General features: G+C 37.0%; 1 long non-coding RNA gene across 1 annotated transcript; it reads right to left on the bottom strand.

The window, feature by feature from the left end:
- Window positions 1-3,371: 3,371 nt before the first annotated feature.
- Window positions 3,372-4,161, bottom strand: LOC114537094. The gene is made up of 3 exons (XR_003688552.1): window positions 4,028-4,161; window positions 3,842-3,920; window positions 3,372-3,437 (listed from the first exon to the last, which is right to left on the bottom strand). It is a non-coding gene; the product is annotated as an uncharacterized LOC114537094 (long non-coding RNA).
- Between the last annotated feature and the right edge of the window lie 15,644 nt (window positions 4,162-19,805).

Raw genomic sequence — 19,805 nt, forward strand, 5'->3', positions numbered from 1 at the left:
AATTCAAATAGCTGCATGGAAGTTCATGAAAATCCGATCCGCATACAGTCAATACTATACTAGATACATGCATGCAGCAAACCCTCGCCATTTCAAACGAAGTAAAATATTTTCTGAGCTAGCCAGACCTAACCTTCAATATTATGAAATGTCCTAAATGTAAAGCCGATAGCTGATGTTTAAAATTTTTCGGAAACAAACGTCGTAAAGATGAAGTGAAATCACCCGTTTTCCTGCTGCTTTCCGTTGCATTAAATTATAGACTTTCACAGTTTAAGTGAGAGTTAATACTTCATTATAGCTAAACCTTCAAAACATCAAAACAGCACAAATAATATAAATAACCAAGCAGTGAACGTCGAATGTTGTTTTTCGATTATTAAATTCATGCAGTTATTGCAGTCGACTCTATAAACCTTTAAAGTGATATTTGTTATGTTAAAACTCCGAATTACACTCTTAAGAACTCTTTTTAAAGTTAAAACGATGATGTAAAGCCTTAAATAGTCGGTCACGTCTTCGCAAAACCGAGCAAAACGACATACTGTACCAAGGTCATAAAATGTATTCTTACAGCAAATACGAAATAAACCTCGAAATAAACAAAATAGACTCCTACCATTTCAAGGATTATAAACGAGTTGTTCCTTTTCACAGCTAGTTCTTTCAGTTCTGATGATATTTTAAACTCTTCCCAGTGTTTTATCTGTTATTTGATTCCACATTTCATATTGTGTTTTCGAAACATTTTTCGAAACACATAGATCACTGATCTGTATAATAATATATAGCTCAGTGTTGCACACATGCACGTGCATCTGGAATTTTGAAAACGACAATAAACGTCATCAAGTAAGAAAGAATACGTCATTGATATGGAACGACCGCTCTCAGTGAACCTTTTGCAAGCAAGATGAAGCTTTTCTTTTCATTACTATTGTAAATACCAGTGTAATCTGACTACATGCATTCACTGTTGGATATATATTATCATAAACCCTAAGGCAGGAAGCCAGTAAAGTACCAACGTTCAACAGAAACGACCAAATTATTGTCATTGTCAATGAGTCTCGATAACATAAAAACTGTTCTCCACCGCTCCCTTTCTCGCCCCAAAGCAAACAAGAAACACACCACACAAGTTCAGAAAACATTTATTTCCTTAAAAAGTTCCAAAGGCATCACGCTGTCCAGCTTCTGCTTTCCAAAAAAACCAAACTTCGGTGAATTCGCGCGACAATTTACAAAAACTTCACCTACCTTGCGAAATTTCACCATTACGAACATAGAAGTCTTGTATATTTGTTCTATGGTAATTTGATTGGCTATTTATTTTATTCCATTCAATCCGACTTATCCTATTGGCTGGCATATTACGTTCCATGCAATCTGATTGGCTAAATCAAACCTAGCTTTTGGTGCGTCAGCGTCAGTTACAAGTGACGTAACAAACAAACACATTGCGCTGTGATTGGTTCTCTAAATTGTTCCAAGCATTTGATTGGCCTATCATTTTGTTCTTTATATTTAATTGCTGGATCAACTTTATTCTAATTAATTTGATTGGCTAATGCAGTAACTAAGCAATGCGAATGTTTCTATTTAATTACTGTCGTCATAAACAATCCTAAAAGATAATCCAATGTCTTTTTGATTGTCTAACCCAAAATAAAAATACAGACCACGCGAAAAAACCCTGCATATTTAATCAATAAAATTTTAAAATGAAGCTCTATGTTGCCGAATACTGAAATAGATTTCACAACTATATACCCTTTGACTGTTTCCGAAAGAGACCGGGTGATTTCATAACCATATGAAAATTATTTGGTTAATTGGTTCCGCTGTTTTTGTTTTTGTTTTGTTTTAATTTGAAAGATTTTCGCGATCGTATTCGTTTACCGCGGTCGAAATCGCGCTGATTCAAGAATGTGGTTTCGATGTCACCCTGTCCCACGAACCCAAGACCATATGATATTAGGCTCATTAATAAACTCACCAGTGACGAGCGTCCATATGTAGGAGGCGAAGGAAGCCAAGTAGTTCATTATATATTTAAAACCGAATATCTTGATATTCGGAAAAATTCATTTCTCTCACTAAAACTCGCGGTAAGAAAAATAAGCGTCTGATACTAATTAAAAGCTTTGACATAATGAGATTGTTACGTAACGTAATTGCTTTAATCAATTGGCCACTTAAGGTAGAACGATGATGTTTTACTAGGCTCTATTTCCGGGGGTTAGAAGTTAAGGGGGTTAGAAACAAATAGAACTTTTTACCAGTAAGGTTGGAAGAAAGAAATCTTCTAAAAACACCTATGGCTATGGCGAGACTCTTAAAAATGATAAATGAGACAATATGTGTCGAAACGTTGTACATTAATTAACTTAGATAACTCTCACCAATTCTGCTGGATTCCGCTAAATTTTAAAGTAAAACTAAAGTTATATTAACAACGCTGTTAATTTGAAGGTGTCAATTTAGCACCAAAAAGGTGCTGTCCAGGTGCTAATTTAACACCATGACCTGGGTGCTAAATTAACTCCAATCCCTGGTGCTAAATTAACGCCCATTCTGGTGTTAGAATAACACCTTTGGGTGTTTAAATAGCACTACATTTGAGGTCAAAGCAGCACCTTTTTACCTACTGCAATTTAATGTGCAGTACATCAGTAATCATATCTAAATCAAAATTAATGACACAAATACCAGAAAACAAAAAATCAATATATTAAACTTGGTCACAGTTGCTTATTTACAATTACTCCTGCATGACTACTTACAAAAACAGCCATACAAATATTTACAATTTTCGACAATCAATGTCAAGTTATTGATAAATTTATCGACAGAAACTCACTTCCCAGCATGTTCTTCCATGGCCATTTTTTTATTATTTGTATTTCATCATCTGTATATGGAGTCATCAAGCTAAGATAAATTGATCAATAATCATTAAAAAAGTCAAATCAGCCCACAAGGTTTCCTAACATGAAGGAGAGATTCTTTTTCAGTTAGACCTAAAGCAACCACTAGCTGTGTTGATCTGAATGTCTTCTTTGAAAAACAAATTGTTTATCAATTACAGCAGAAAATCTAGTTAGGTTACCAAATACCAAAACTATAATCGGTACACTAAGCATTGGAAAAAGTCTAAATAGTAGATTGTGGGGCGATAAACTACAGGTGACATTGTAATTTTTCCTTGGGAAAATTATAGTATATTAATTGCATGATCATTTACCTGATTCTCTGTGTGGCCAAATAGGCCAATCTTGTTTGTTGTTTCTATCCGGTTCGAAAGAAGCAATACAAACTTCTTGGCACAATATTTGGCATTCTTGACAACTCTTGATAGATTAAAATTTGCCAACCATACCATGGACTAATAGTTCTTGCACATTTGACATTTCACTTCCAAATTCTGCCTTTACCTGCAACAAAATAATAGAATCATATGTGTTCAGTTGCAAACCTTACTTGCAAAAGAAAATGATTTTACTAAATTATGGAAACATGATTTGTTATTTGACTAAAATATAAATGTGAATTTGAAAAATGACAGGCTAAAATGGGACTCTCAGGTAACCTGTAGGAGATTAAATTTAATATCAAAAGACATACACAGGCATTGATTTTAAACAAATAACTTGCCCTCTAACATCAAATTTATCAAAATAGAGCAAGGATTAGATTATATTAACGAATATACCAAAATAGAGCACGGACAATCGTTGATATAGGATAAAATATCGCTAAATTATGTCAATAATATAAGAGACAAGCGAAGACGTTTAACGCATCATAAAATTACGGTAAAGTAAATATGAATAGATACCTATCATTGCAATGATATTCTCTTTGACCACAGCTTGCTGAAGAGATCGCAGTAAAGTAGAATACGTCATTTGGCTTCTCTGGAATAAAAAAATAGCACACATTTGTTTGTTTAGCGATTTGGCCGTTTGACTTTGAGCGAACATGGATACTGTATGTCTGTATTTGATCAAATTCAAACACTTACCAAGATATTTCTGAGATAATGCCACAACCAATTGCCTTGAAATTTCCTTATGGGAGCCCGTTGTTGTTCAGGATATTTAGAAGTACCAAAATAGTTAAGTAAATACGCTCAAAACCGACAAAACGTCTTCAACACAGCAGCATGAACATCTCGATGAATAAACGATTCAAAACAGTTTTCAAACGACGCGCTCAAAAATTCAAAATATTTGCATACAAGCGCCGACCACGTGTCATATTTCGTTCCTTATATGGACATACATATGCATACTGCATAGGCCATTGCGAAATTTTTACTTTGTAGCAATCAATACATAAGCCCCGTTTACACTACACTCGATTTATGGGCACGGCACGGCTAAAATGAGTACGCGTACCCAATTCTATTAGTGTTCAGGCTATCAATACAAAGGCCGAGCACGAATAAAAAAGGCACCCATTTTAGCCGTGCCGTGCCGATAAATCGAGTGTAGTGTAAACGGGGCTATAGTATTCTATTTACACCAGTCTTACCCGTACTCCTTTGAGTTATGGAGTCTGGCGGCCACTTCTTTCGTGGATGTATGGAAGAGAGTTCCTGAGGTGGGAAGGGTGGGGAACAAGAAGCGGCCGAAGAGTGCGGAGTAGAGGTAATTCCGGGCATATACAAAGCAAAGCATTATCTAGTGAATCTTGAGACTGGCTTTTCTAAAAGCCTGCTTGAGCTAACTGACAATTGACCTAAAGTGGGTTGGCTTATATAGTCGTAATGGGTAAGACCGCTGTAAATAGTATCTTATTTACACCGGTCTTACCCGTACTCCTTTGAGTTATGGAGTCTGGCGGCCACAGGGTGCCGTATGCCCCAGGTCTCAGGGATACCCCAACTCAAAGGCAGATCTCCAAAACTCAAAGAAAACCCCAAAACTCAAGCGCCAAAACACCCAAAGCCAGCACCAAAGGCCAAAACTTAAGTAACGGGGGATTTTCTCTTCAAAAGATCTGGTGAAGGAAACGCCATGATAAAGTTCTTCAAATGATTGAAGTCTCTGTAAATGTCAGCAGTTTGGTTGTCGGACGACCTGTTCTGCGAAAGGAGATCCGCCGGTGCACCCGCCTTTAGAATATTGGCGAGCTGTAAGCAGTAGCGTGCAGTTGCCGGAGAGGACAAGCCAACATGTGACATAACATCTGCAAGACGGGATCCCGCAAAGGTTTGCGTAAGGGCGCAGCCAGACCTAAAACTGTGAAGGGTTTGTCCTGAGTCAATGTTGGCCTGCCGGAGATATAACGTAAGACGCGCGGTTGCGGCGGAGCTGGATAGAGCTTGGTTGAGAATATGACCCTGACGGTTAGTGGGACGAAATAAATATCCTGCCAAAAGATCAACGGAGAGTTCACTGGCAATGGAGACGTACACTTCAATTCCCCGTACAGGACACAAGGTAGGATTTGGGTGGCGCCGCGCATACCAAAGAGATTGTGCGAGTTATCCCGCAGAGTCTTCCCCCAAACATGGTTGAAAAGTAAACAACTATCATCCGGGAATCGGGCAATCTCTGAAGTTTTCACAAGCCCCAAGTCACCGGCGCGATCCCCTGAGTAGAATAACGCCTTAAAGAATGCTTGATCCCGAGCCAATACAAAAAGATCGGATGGGGAAAGAGATGGGCGCAGAAGACTTTTTTCTGAATAACATGAGAGCTGTGAGAGCTTATCTGGGAATATAGGAAGTACTAGTGCTTGTTTGGGCATTAAGTGGGCTTGTAATTGTTCAGCCGTTACTTGCTTGAGGTACAACACTAGATCAACTAGATCATCTGCCGCCGGATTTCCCAAATGCAAGGCGCGATTCCAATCCCCCTGCCTACCCGCGTCGGAAAAAATGGCTCGTAATTTACCGATGTAGGAGTCGACTGTACCATAAGCTAAACGCCTTGGGCAGTTGCAAGATGAAAGTTCTCGCTTTGTAATATTAGGACAGACGTGCGAATGAACCTGCAATTTACCACGAACATCCTCATAAACGAGGAACCTGCAAACATCGAAAGGGGTTGCGGTGAACACGGTCTTCTTGCCCGGTAATGGGTAGAGAAAATCTTCCAACTCCTCTTTAAGGGATTGTTTCTGCTTGGCGTACGCGGTTGAAAGATGTTCAGTTGTTGAAGATCAGCAACCCGGCGATCAATGGCAGGTAAATCAAATTGAACAGGTTTACGCGACGGAGGAGGTAATGTACGTCGGACATAACCACATCGTTGACAAAAATTAAATGTGCTATCATTTCAGTGGGTATTGGCATGATGGACACGCACCTGCTGGGGAGAAAAGGCGTGCAACTGGGACCAGATCCTAAATGTAGGGACATAGATTCTAGTGAACATTAATAAGACGGGAGACGATAGTGTCAATGTGCTTGTCGAATATAATATTGCATCTTTGCACATAGCTTGTGAGAGTATTAAGGTGGTATCGTTAAAACGATAATATTTGACCTATATATCTATATATATCTATATATATATATATATATACACCCATTTGCAAAAACGTTGGCCGCAGATAGATAGATAGATAGATACTCGAAGTCTAATTTGAATTGCATATGAATACATTTGCATGGGATTTCAATCATATTACACAACATATGCAATTCTAATTAGATTTCGGGTATCTATCTATATATCTATCTGCGGCCAACGTTTTTGCAAACGGGTGTATATATATATATATATATATATATATATATATATATACATATATATATATATATATATATATACTCCTACAAAAGTGTGTGTGTATAATATTTAACAAAACAATCATATCAAAATTCAACAAGGTAATTTATTTCTCTTTTTACTGTAAGTTAAAATTCATGATCAATTTTTCGGCCATTATACTATTAGTTGGAGGAACGAGGGTTAATAACTCGCCTCCTGACGTCATTATCTGAGATAAGCTTGAGTCAGTCGTTGAAATTAATAGCAACTAAATAACCTCTTGAATTCACGTTTGCCAGCAGCACAAAAAACGTGCACTTTCTTTCTTTCTTTATGGAAATGCAATTTCATGGCAAAAACTTCATGGAACTCGGAGAATAAGAACCGTGACTTGTCGAGTTTTAAAATTCAAGATGGCGAGCTATAAAAAGCGGGGTTTTTTGTTGTATATAATGTGAATTGTTTTGTCTCGTGTATAAAGCCTAGTTGAGATGTTACGAGAATCACATAGTATTTCTACCTTTAAAAAATTTATTTAGCTAATCAGGAATTACACTTTCTCTGTAATCAGGATAGTCAAATTTTATCTTTGCCATCATTTTTGTACGTGCAAGTTTTCGTCAAGTTGTAAACCCGTCGATGAACCTTTAAAACAAAGAATACAAATTTGAAACCAAATTGCTGCATAGTGTTAAGAAGTGATACTTTAGTTAGATCAGTTTGCATGCATGTTAATGATCACACTTTAAGATCGTGATTTCAAAGGTCGGTTCAAAGTGACAACATAAGGCAACATGTGATTGGTTAGATTGTTATATGTGATATTCTTTGCATGCTTTTATATATATTTTTGGATATATACAGTACTTTGCAAAGGTTTTAGGCCCCCAGTCAAATTGTCACTTGTTAGTAAAATTTATGGTATTGCAAGACACGCTTTGTAGAAAGACTTGTAGTGGTCTTGCACTTGGTACAGCCACCATGAGAGGCCATTATTGCGGCACAATGCCCACTCATTGACCTAACAAGCTTGTTTGTTACATCTGGATCAACAGCCTCATGTAATGCGAAAATGGTCTCTTTCATTCCTCCAGATGTCGAGATGGGCTTCTATCTGACCTCTTTCTCACTTATTTCCAAAAATGTTCAATGAGGTCTACGTCAGCAATCTCTTATAGCCCTGGGCTGGTCAATATCACTCTCTTTCAGGCTCTTTTCTGAATGACATGGTGCCCCCATCTTACTGGAAGATATAATCTCCACCACAAAGCCATCTCATCTATTAGGAAAGTTCTAAATACAAGCCAAACATACCATTTTCCGTATCTAGTCGAAAATTTACGATCTTGGGACTTTCTAAAAGGTGGAGAGAGCTTTGCGGTTGAGACTTTATCTTTGAACAAGATAGGGCACCATGTGACAGAGAAAAAAGCCCCACCGAAAGAAATATCAATCAGTTCAGGGCAACGAAAGAATTCTGACCTAAACCTGTTCGAATATCTCTGGGAATAAGTGAAGAAGAGTAATGTAGTAACCAGGGCAACGAAAGAATTCTGACCTAAACCTGTTCGAATATCTCTGGGAATAAGTGAAGAAGAGGTCAGATAGAAGACCATCTCGACATCTGGAAGAATGAAAGAGACCATTTTCGTATCACGTGAGGCTGTTGATCCAGATGTAACAAACAAGCTTGTTAGGTCAATGACTGGGCATTGTGCTGCAATAATGGTCTCTCATGGTGGCTGTACCAAGTGGAAGACCACTACAAGTATTTCTACCTAGCATGTCTTGCAATACCATGAATTTTACTATATAAAAGTCTCCACAGCGAACTATATCATAGCTTAGAACAGTAATAGAAAAGTGCACAGACAGCAAAATAGTGACGTAAACTCTGAAACAAGTTCGGTTAGGCGGAGAAGGTACAGAATGTGACCCATGCAAAAGCTTTAATAATTTAAATGATAGTGAATTTAAAAGCCTATTTACCTGATTATGACATCATGGACATGGAACAGCACATAAACTCTTCGATGCAATAGACCAAATCACACACTGATCGATATATACCAGTAATGTAGTAACCAGGGCGACCACACGAAATCATCCCGTGATCATTATGATTAAAATGATCCCAAACATTTGCCTTGTAACAATGTTTATATCCAGAAGGAGCATCATATGGTCTACAGCAGTATCCATACTCAATGTTGTGGAGGAAATTTCTACCGTCCTTGATACTTCCACTCCGCTCCAGGCCACTCAGGAAATATCCACTGGGACACATGTTCCATTGGTTATTTCTAAATTCAAATAGGATATTTTTGGGATTTCAAAACAAGAAAGGCTGCATTAAACCTAAAACGTAGTTATTGTCTGCCTCTAAACCCAAATTAGTAAAAGTGGCTTATTTCTCAACCCGATTTAATCAATTAGAACGACAACGAGCCAGAGGGTTGTAACATTTGTTGCATTCCCCTGTCATTCGCTGATTAAAATGCAGGATAAAACCTGTCGTGCATGAGTAGAGAACGTTAGTTATAACATGAAGTATGAATGTTTTTGCGCGAAAAAGTCTTATGGACGCCATGTTCTTGTAGTTTTATCACTATTGCTGTTATTGCATCAAAGCATTAAAACAATCATTTTCAATGCATTCATCAAGCTTCTGGCGACGGCCTTGGATATCTATGGGACCAAATTGTGGGGTATGCCTTCCTCATGGGAGAGAGGCTTGACATCGCTGTCCTCCTTTAAAATTATTATTAGGAAAAAAAACTTATCATTATTATTAGAGGGAGGTTGCAAGAATTGCACTTTGTGCAACTCGTAGCCTAGCAATATTTTTCATAAGAAGTAGCATTTTTGTACGTACTCTTGTCGTGTCCCCATTATAGTATAGGATTTTTATCCCAAGCTAAAAAAGTTTGACACATTAATAAATTTTTTAATAATAATAATAATAATAAAAAGTTCCTGTGTTTCACTATTCAAATTAGACTATAACGTTATATTAAAACCATAATTTTGTAAAAAGCCCGCGGAGAAGGCTGTTGTATAACTCACCCGTCAAAACTTCTTACCCAGTCTGCATTCAAACACTGAGATGCGCGATCACTATAACCACCTGTACCTTTGCAACATTGAGCTCCTTCAATGTGGTAAAAATAATCTTTGGTGTGATCGCTGCTTAAGGATCTCTCAAGGCCAGTCATGTAATATTTCCCTGGACAAGACGAATGACCATGCAGAGTAATCAAAGCTGCGCCACCAGTTTGCATAAGTGCATTGCGAGCCTGAAATTTAAAAAAAGTATAAAAACCTCATAATAATAATAATTCAAGACCCTTTCATACGCAATATGTGTGGTATTATTTATTAATCAATTCGATTTCTCTCGTCGCAAGTTTAACTTTATGAAAGTGAACACGCTAATTGAAGAGATCATATATAAATCCACCTCTCAGTTGACACGCTTTCCTCTGATAATCACTCTACCGTAGTGCATTGTGCCACGATAATTCTAACCCCTGTAGTTCGAAATCATATAATTTATTTCGTTAAGTAACCACAAATTCGTTTCAGTAGCGACATTCGTGCAAAAAATTAAGGTATCTAAAAATACAACCCAGCTTCCATTCAAAGTAATTTTATATATCAATTCCAAAATGCCGTTTGTTTTCGGCTGTATACTAACAGCTCTGATGCATGTTGAGGTGCATTACATCGGTCAATCCTATTTCTATTGATAAATCATATTTCTAAAATACATAAAATATTTATTCCCATAGCGCATTTCAGAATTGCATGGCAACCAATTACTCGACTAATTAAGTGAACAAATTTTTAGCTATACACATGTTTCAACTCTGCCTAAAAATCAATCGATCTAGTTGTCAAAAATTCAGTTGTGAAACATTTAAACTGGCATGTTCTTTGTGGTCTCTTCGTCGATGATTTTCGCCTAATGCAGTCCCACACAAACGAACGTAGAAAAAGCAGGTGATTAACGTAACCTCAGTGAACTCTATATATATGGAAGGCTCGCTCCAGTTCAAAGTGTGAAGCCAAACATGGCGGATCATGAAGGCTGCTTGGGTACCGAACCAGACCTCCACAAAGCGTAAAACGCGCGAAGCGCGCGTGGAAATTAAAGGCGCGAATTATAAAACTATGACGAAAAATAAAAAAACTAACATTTCGGACGTTTGCAAGTTTGGCTGATATATCAAAAAAAAATGTAGATAAAGGAAAAGGATGCCGCGTTGTTGCGCGGTTCGAGGTTGTAAGAATGTAGAAGGACAAAAGGAAAACTGGCCCAGTTTTTTCCACAGGTAATAATTATTAAAACCGACTCTAAAGCACAAAAAAATGTCAACCATAAAAAGCTGTAGGCACATAGCTCACGTATGTGAAGACAAAATCAGTTTTCTCAAATTAAATACAATTTACTACAAATACTACAATATCAAATGCAATTTATATAAGTTATGTGACCACGTGCATTTGTTTACATTTTTGAAAAAAATGGGTTTTAAATTTTAATTAAATCATTTGAAAATACCGCCAAATTTGACCGGGAAGAAAGCAAAATGGCGGCTGATACCTTGTTTTGTAAATAATAGGGCAAAAAATTTAGTTTAACCGCCCAAACAAAGTATTATTTCATTGACATTATGTTTTTAACTCGGAAATTGCTTCAGAAAATAATCTACAAAACTCCGAAACGTCATTGGAAACTCATTTATTATACGATGTACAAAACAAAACATACAAACATATGTCAGGGGACCGGTTACGGCTGGACAATGCTATCCACTAGAGAGTGCTTTTTCAAATATAAATTGTGAAATGTCTTGAAGCGATTAAAATACAAATTTTGAGCTAACAATCTCTAAAGAGAACCCATTATTTACGAATACTGAGGTTTTTGAGTGGAACAATTTTTAGAGTGCTTAAAAATACCCAAATTCAGTGGATAGGGCTATCTAGATCAGTGAACTCTATATACAGGCTCTATATATATAAAGAGTTAACTGATCTAGATTTAGTGCAACCGGCCAGTGGCCACAGGAAAATACGACATATATACATCAGTGAAAAAGTTAACAAAATCTAAGAAATTTGGCATACAGTACATGTGTAGGAATATTTTTGTTGCAAGCTTTTGATTTCCAATACTTTTTTACCTACAGTATTAGGTAAAAATTTAGGTATTTAGTGCACTATTAATAAACAACTATATATTTACAAATAAAATACAAATTAAAAAAAGGGATAAGTCCTAATTCAAATTCATTGCAAGTATAGTCTCATGGGTTCAAAAAATACAACTTTTGCATAAAAAGCCTAACTAATTATAACTTTTTTGTTCTCACATACTCTCAGTTTTGACTTTATTTAGTTGAATCGTAATATAAATGAGAATATGATTCTTTTCAATATCTTGCATCTATTAAAATTATCTGTTGGTTATTGAATAGATTTCCACTCAAAAATAAAGCTTTACTGACAAAGTGGGAAAAAGCAGTTACAAATGATAAAACTGGAGAGAATGTATGGAATGCAAAATCTTGCAGCCGCATCTGCAGTCATCATTTCCTAGAGTCAGACTACATAACAACAAAAAAGGCTTAACCCAATTGAAAAGAGATGGTTTTCCAACACAGTATCTGACACCTCAGGTCCAAATATCAGAATTCCAAGAAGATAGGCCGCAATTAAAGAGAAAGTGCATAAAACCAGAAAAGTCTTGATCCAAAAAGTAATGCTTGACCATAACTATGCCAAATCACCAATGTCTCATCAGAAACAAGTCCCATATGTACAATGTGTTGAGCCTCCAAAAGAAAAGAAAACTCTCATGCATATAAAGTACCTAAAGAAAGTTCAAAGGAGAAGAACCAAAGTATTACAGCAGAAGCTCAGAAGACAGAAGAGAAAGGCTAATAATATGAAACAGCTGATAAACTCCCTGAAAACGAAATCATTGGTGAAAGAAGATGAAGCTGCACTGCTGCACAATAGTTTTGATGGCCTCAAGTTATCTCTGTTCAACAATGTGCTAAAGAATGGAAAGGCCAAAGCCTTAAGTGGAAGAAGATACAATGAGCAAGTGAAAGAATTTGCTGTCACTGTAAATTTTTATTCCCCTAAAGCTTACCAGTATTTAAGAACAATCTTACCACTCCCTTCTCCATCCCGTATCAAGATTTGGGCAAGCTCTGTGGAATGTGAACCTGGCTTCATCAAGGAGACATTCAGCATTCTAAGAAACGAAACAAAAGACCATCCAGAAAAGAGGGACTGTTGTTTAGTCTTTGACGCAATGTCAATTCGAAAACAAACCATATGGGATCCCAAGAATGACGAATATGTTGGTTTTGTAAATTATGGCCCAACTGACATAAAAACTCCTTCCAATGTTATTGCATCTGAAGCCTTGGTCTTTATTCTGGTTGGGATACGCAGCCACTGGAAGTGTCCAATTGCATATTTTCTAACGGACAAACTTAACTCGATTACTCAAGCGCAACTTATCAAGAAAGCCTTAATCCATTCAGCAGATATTGGTCTTCGAGTTTGGTGCATCACATCTGATGGAACATCACCCAACATTGCCACCTTTAAACACCTTGGCTGCATTTTGGAGTTACATACATGTCCATGGTAACTAAATTCAAACACCCTTCACTTGGCTATGATGTATTTGTAATTCTGGATCCATGTCATATGCTCAAGCTAGCAAGAAATTCTTTGGCATGCCTTGGATCAATATTTGTGGAAAAAGAAAGCATTCACTGGAAGTTCTTGGAGAATTTGAATGAAATACAGCAAGATCATGGCTTGAAGCTGGGAAATAAGCTGACAAATAACCACATCAAATATGAGACCCACAAGATGAAAGTAGACCTTGCTGCACAGACCTTGAGTTCATCTGTTGCTGATGCCATCAACTTCCTCAACATCGTAACAAAAGATGCAAGATTTCAAGGGAGTGAAGCAACGGTGACATTCATTCGCAATGTGGACAAAGTCTTTGATATTCTTAATAGCAGAAGTCCATTCGGGAAAGGCACTAAGCAACCTTTGAAGCTAATCAGTAGGAATCACTGGGAAGCAGAACTTTTGATGATTGCAAACTATCTGCTTTCATAGAAGTCAGCTGATGGCAAGTTGCTAGTGAAACATAAAAGGAAAACCTTTATTCTGGGGTTCGTTATAACCATCAAATCCACAATTGAAATGGCGACAATGATGCTAATTTTTCAGATTGAGATTGTTCACCTATGCAAAAAGGTACAATGAAAATGTTGTGAGAGCAGGAAAACCAAGTAAAAGGCACCAACTGAACAAATATACTTTGTTTCGAAACGAATGATTTAGTTTAATTAATAACTAATCGATCTTCAAATAATGTATTTAAAATATAGCCATGCAATATGTTTTTTATTGCATTTTTGATACAGTTTTAAAATTGAATACATACAATTTGTTACAACCTTACCTGGCAATGTTATTCTTTCTAGAGAGGTAACTTATGCGTAATTTGTTGTGTTTACAAAACTGACCGAGTTCCACTCATACACGTTGCCGCCATATTGAATTTTAACCGTTCGTGCGCGGAGGTCTGGTTCGGTACCCAAGCAGCCTTCATGATCCGCCATGTTTGGCTTCACTTTTAGATTACGCAATGTACTAGAGCGAGCCTTCCATATATATAGAGTTCACTGCGTAACCTATGAAACACTTTCTATTACTAACAAATCACTTTGCATTTCATAAGCCATGCAGTTACCGATATATTAAACGAACGTGCAAGAAATGTGACTACAGCAAGAATATTACTATTGAGTATGATAAATAAATGATGATTTGTATCATCAAAGTAATTATGTTTTGTTTTTCTTATTGCTCATGCATTTACCCGAGTTTGTAAAAGCTGAAAATTTAAACAGCTTTACTGTTTTCATTTGCGCCACTTAGAAGTGTTATTTATTAATCAATTCGCTTTCTCTCGCTTTAAGTTTTACTTTATTAAAGAGAACACGCACAGGGAAGAAACTACAAAAACGCCTCCGTAATTTTCAGTTTGACACGCCTTCCTCTGATAATCACTCTAGCGTAGTGCATTGTGCCATGTGTAATTATTCTAACCCCTGTAGTTCGAAATCATATATTTCGTTTAGTATAACCACAGATTCGTTTCAATAGCGACATTCGAGCAAAAATCTCAGGTATCGATCTTAAAAATACAACCCAGTGCCCTTTCAAATAATTTTATATAACAATTCCAAAATGCTGTTTGTTTTCGGGTGTACTAACAGCTCTGATGCAGGTTGAGGTGCATTAAAAGAAGAGTGTAATAAAAACAGTAGATATATCTATAACTTAGCATCAAAGTGGTATAACAATGCCTAAATAGACAAAACCACTCCGACGTTTCGACCTGAGGATCTTCGTCAGGAGAGTAGTATGACTTCTTGTGTACTTCTCGACGAAGGCCTCAGGTCGAACGTCGAGAAGTGTTTGTTTATTTTAGGCAGTGTTATACCACATTTGATGCTAAGTTGTTGAAGTTGCTGCCAAGCTGCTCCCTGGTTATATTAGAACATAAATCTATGTCTATATAAATTATAGGCTCTAGATAGTCACTGAGAATAAAATAGATGAATACTGATATAAGTGCTATTGCTTGTTTTGAGCTTTTATTCTTGCTCGGAGTGAAGAGCTTGGGTATAAAAATTGGTGGCCTAATTTTGACTGTTGCATGGCTTTCATGGCGGCTTTGAATTCAGGCTTCAAAGATCGCAGCCAAGTTATCATCTTTTTACAGTTCACTTGTATGGGACCCAGAAACATGAAAAAAATTTTTGTCTCTCGTCGTTAGTTTGGCTAATGTAAAGTCAGCTGGTTATGATATTTGTTCTCAAATAGCATGGTTACGAGACAAACGACTGCGACGTATGTCCATGCATTCATATAACAAGGACCCAGAGACAATAAACTTTTTCTGCATTATACTGTTCAATAGGTACAAGCGTGTGTAAGATGTAATAAAATTATAGACATTTCATGCATGCTAAGGCAAAAAATGATAATGAGGTTGTGATAAGCCCCTCCCCCCCTAAAAAGCAAGGAAAAAGTGCCGACACAATTGCTTCACGCGCAATTTGCCCAGACCAACTTTGAATCGCGAACAAGACCTTGCGCTAAAGCGTTGGCTTCGGCACTATGACCAATATTTTCGGCATTCTGTAGAGAACTCTTGGTAACCGACAAACATCCCATAACCATTGCAACAATGTCCTCATAGTGATACCCTTAATTCAACCAACAACCAAACATCCTGAAAACACTGCATGATGGCCCACTCGGGGGACATTTAGGTATCACTCGAACAGAGGAACGCGTCCGAGGGAAATTTTACTTGACTGGTATTCGCCAAACGGTTTTCGAACATATCCAGACGTTCAACGTTAATCGAGCTCCCCAAATAGCAACAATTCAACGCCATTAGGCCACTCCTATAGTCCGTCGCATTTTCTCTGGGTTAGGCCGCCAAGCAGTCTTGCATTCAGACAAAGGCAGAAATTTTGAGAGCACGCTGCGGCATGAAGTATATAATGTAATTTTATGGGTATCACGAAAGCGTGCACTACCAGCTATACCAGCCTACCATCCTCAGTGTGACCGACAGACAGAGCGCCAAAAACGCACAATTCATGCTATGCTTTCCTCCTTTGTTTCTAATAGGCGAGATGATTGCGATTTTGGCTGGATTCAGTCACGTTATCTTACATTACTAGTAGACACGATGCACTAAGCATGTCTCTGTATGATATAGTTTTTGGCCAAATATTAATACCTACGCTGCATGCCAGTTGAATTGGAACTAGGTCTGGCGCTAACGACACCATTAAGCCATAGCAATTATTTACAGTCAGTTATAGGTCAGCATTTCATAATATTATACGTATAGTAGAGGAACATTTATCAAAAGCATCGGAAAAACAGGCAAGGCTCAATAGACCGACAACTACTTGACGGCCTTTCGAATCGGGCGAAATAGTGATGTTAAAAAAACAGAAAGGCTGGAAGTTCGGACATAGATGAGTGAGGACTTATAGAATCCTAAAACGGGTTGGGGTAGACTATCGTATGGTTTCAAAGGGAGGTAAGGTGATGGTCGTTCACCACGACAAGTTAAAGCACCGTTTTATCCCGTGTGATGGATAAATTTATAGCATTTGTGCAATACCACACGATGCATTCACTAGTGCCTATGTGGAAATTAAACCTTGAAATATTACGCTGCATGGAGGCCCTCCCACTCTACAAGAGTAATATTTTTTGTAAAGAAACAAATAATTATAATAAGTTGGAATTTGCATAGTTGTCAGGTTAGCTACGCATGTATGAAGCAGATGTTAAACACATTATCCAAGAAATTTGAGTTAATTGGAGACAACGTCTTTCACTACCTGTGGGTTTGTGCTGCGCGAAGGCTTTGTTGAAAAAATGTTAAATTTTATCGGCTATATAACGTTAGTTCTTCTTAATACACAACAGTCTTTTGCATTGGAACACAACAAACCATGTAAATGGAGGAAATTTAAGAACATCAGTGAAGGTAGGCCTTTGTGTGATAGTCAACCAAAAACTGAACTTGTTTTAACTTAAAGCAAAAGTACGCCAAAAAAACGATCACTTATTTTAAGCGATATTATTGTCCAATTTTTAAACTAATGGATAAATAGCATCGGTCAATCCTATTTCTATTGATAAATCATATTTCTAGAATACGTAAAATATTTATTCCCATAGCGCATTTCAGAATTGCATGGCAACCAATTACTCGACTAATTAAGTGAACAAATTTAGCTATACACACGTTTCAGCTCCGCCTAAAAATCAATCGATCTGGTTGTCAAAAATTCAGTTGTGAAACATTTAAACTGGCATGTTCTTTGTGGTCTTTTTGTCGATGATTTTCGCCTAATGCAGTCCCACACAAACGCACGTAGAAAAAGCAGGTGATTACCGTAACCTATGAACCACTTTCTATTACTGACAAATCACTTTGCATTTCATAAGCCATGCAGTTACCGATCTATTAAACGAACGTGCAAGAAATGTGACTACAGCAAGAATAATATTATTGTATATGTATAAATAAATGATGATTTGTATCATCAACGTAATTATGCTTTGTTTTTCTTATTGCTCATGCATTTACTCCAGTTCGTAAAAGCTGAAAGTGTAAACAGCTTCACTATTTTCATTTAGGGCACTTAGAGGTATTATTTATTAATCAATTCGATTTCTCTCGTCGCAAGTTTAACTTAATTTATGAAAGTGAACACGCTAATTGAAGAGATCATATATAAATCCCCCTTTCAGTTGACACGCTTTCCTCTGATAATCACTCTACCGTAGTGCATTGTGCCACCGTAATTATTCTAACCCCTGTAGTTCGAAATCATATAATTTATTTCGTTAAGTAACCACAAATTCGTTTCAGTAGCGACATTTGTGCAAAAATTTAAGGTATCTAAAAATACAACCCAGCTTCCATTCAAAGTAATTTTATATATCAATTCCAAAATGCCGTTTGTTTTCGGCTGTATACTAACAGCTCTGATGCATGTTGAGGTGTATTATAATGCATTATAGTAGAGGAACATTTATCAAAAGCATCGGAAAAACAGGCAAGGCTCAATAGACCGACAAATACTTGAGGGCCTTTCGAATCGGGCGAAATAGTGATGTTGAAAAGACAGAAAGGCTGGAAGTTCGGACATAGATGAGTGAGGACTTATAGAATCCTAAAACGGGTTGGGGTAGACTATCGTATGGTTTCAAAGGGAGGTAAGGTTATGGTCGTTCACCACGACAAGTTAAAGTGCCTATATCACTTGTGTGATCTTTACGGATTTGAATAGAGCTTGAAAAATTAGTTTATAAGTTCTTCAACCCTTTTTGATATAGTTAAATAGTTTCGGAAATATCTACATCTAAACATGACGATTTTCCTAAATTTCCGTCGTGCTCGGGGCCTGGGACTCAGGAACCGAGTTCTTGTCAAACATAATATAATCAATTGTAATTTTATTTCGATCTTCCAATAACGTAAAATATTTTGAGAGAAACTCGCCCAGTTGCCACAGGCATACATGCACAACGCATCGTTCCCGCATTTTTTTTTCGAAAAGCGCAAACTATATCGCCAGTGAAACTCTTCATGTTTACATTATAAAAGACGGCGTGTTTGCAAATCATTCCTGACTCTCAGTCCCCCCAACCGACGTATCCGAAACTATTTATTTATATCATAAAAGGTTGTAGAACTTATAAACAAATTTTTCAAGCCATTTTCAAATCCGTAAAGATCCCACAAGTGATATAGGCACTTTAAAGCGCCGTTTTATCCCGTGTGATGATTAAATTTATAGCATTTGTGCAATACCACACGATGCATTCACTTGCCTATGTGGAAATTAAACCTTGAAATATTACGCTGCATGGAAGCCCTCCCACTCTACAAGAGTATTATTTTTTGTAAAGAAACAAATAATTATAATAAGTTGGAATTTGCATAGTTGTCAGGTTAGCTACGCATGTATGAAGCAGATGTTAAACACATTATCCAAGAAATTTGAGTTAATTGGAGACAACGTCTTTCACTACCTGTGGGTTTGTGCTGAGCGAAGGCTTTTGTCAAAAAATGTTAAATTTTATCGGCTATATAACGTTAGTTCTTCTTAATACACAACAGTCTTTTGCATTGGAACACAACAAACAATGTAAATGGAGGAAATTTAAGAACATCAGTGAAGGTAGGCCTTTGTGTGATAGTCAACCAAAAACTGAACTTGTTTTAACTTAAAGCAAAAGTACGCCAAAAAAACGATCACTTATTTTAAGCGATATTATTGTCCAATTTTTAAACTAATGGATAAATAGCATCGGTCAATCCTATTTCTATTGATAAATCATATTTTTAGAATACGTAAAATATTTATTCCCATAGCGCATTTCAGAATTGCATGGAAACCAATTACTCGACTAATTAAG

The sequence above is a fragment of the Dendronephthya gigantea genome, unplaced genomic scaffold, assembly GCF_004324835.1.
Source record: "Dendronephthya gigantea isolate DGI-Jeju-01 unplaced genomic scaffold, DenGig_1.0 000150F, whole genome shotgun sequence".
Classification (NCBI taxonomy): Eukaryota; Metazoa; Cnidaria; class Anthozoa; order Malacalcyonacea; family Nephtheidae; genus Dendronephthya; species Dendronephthya gigantea.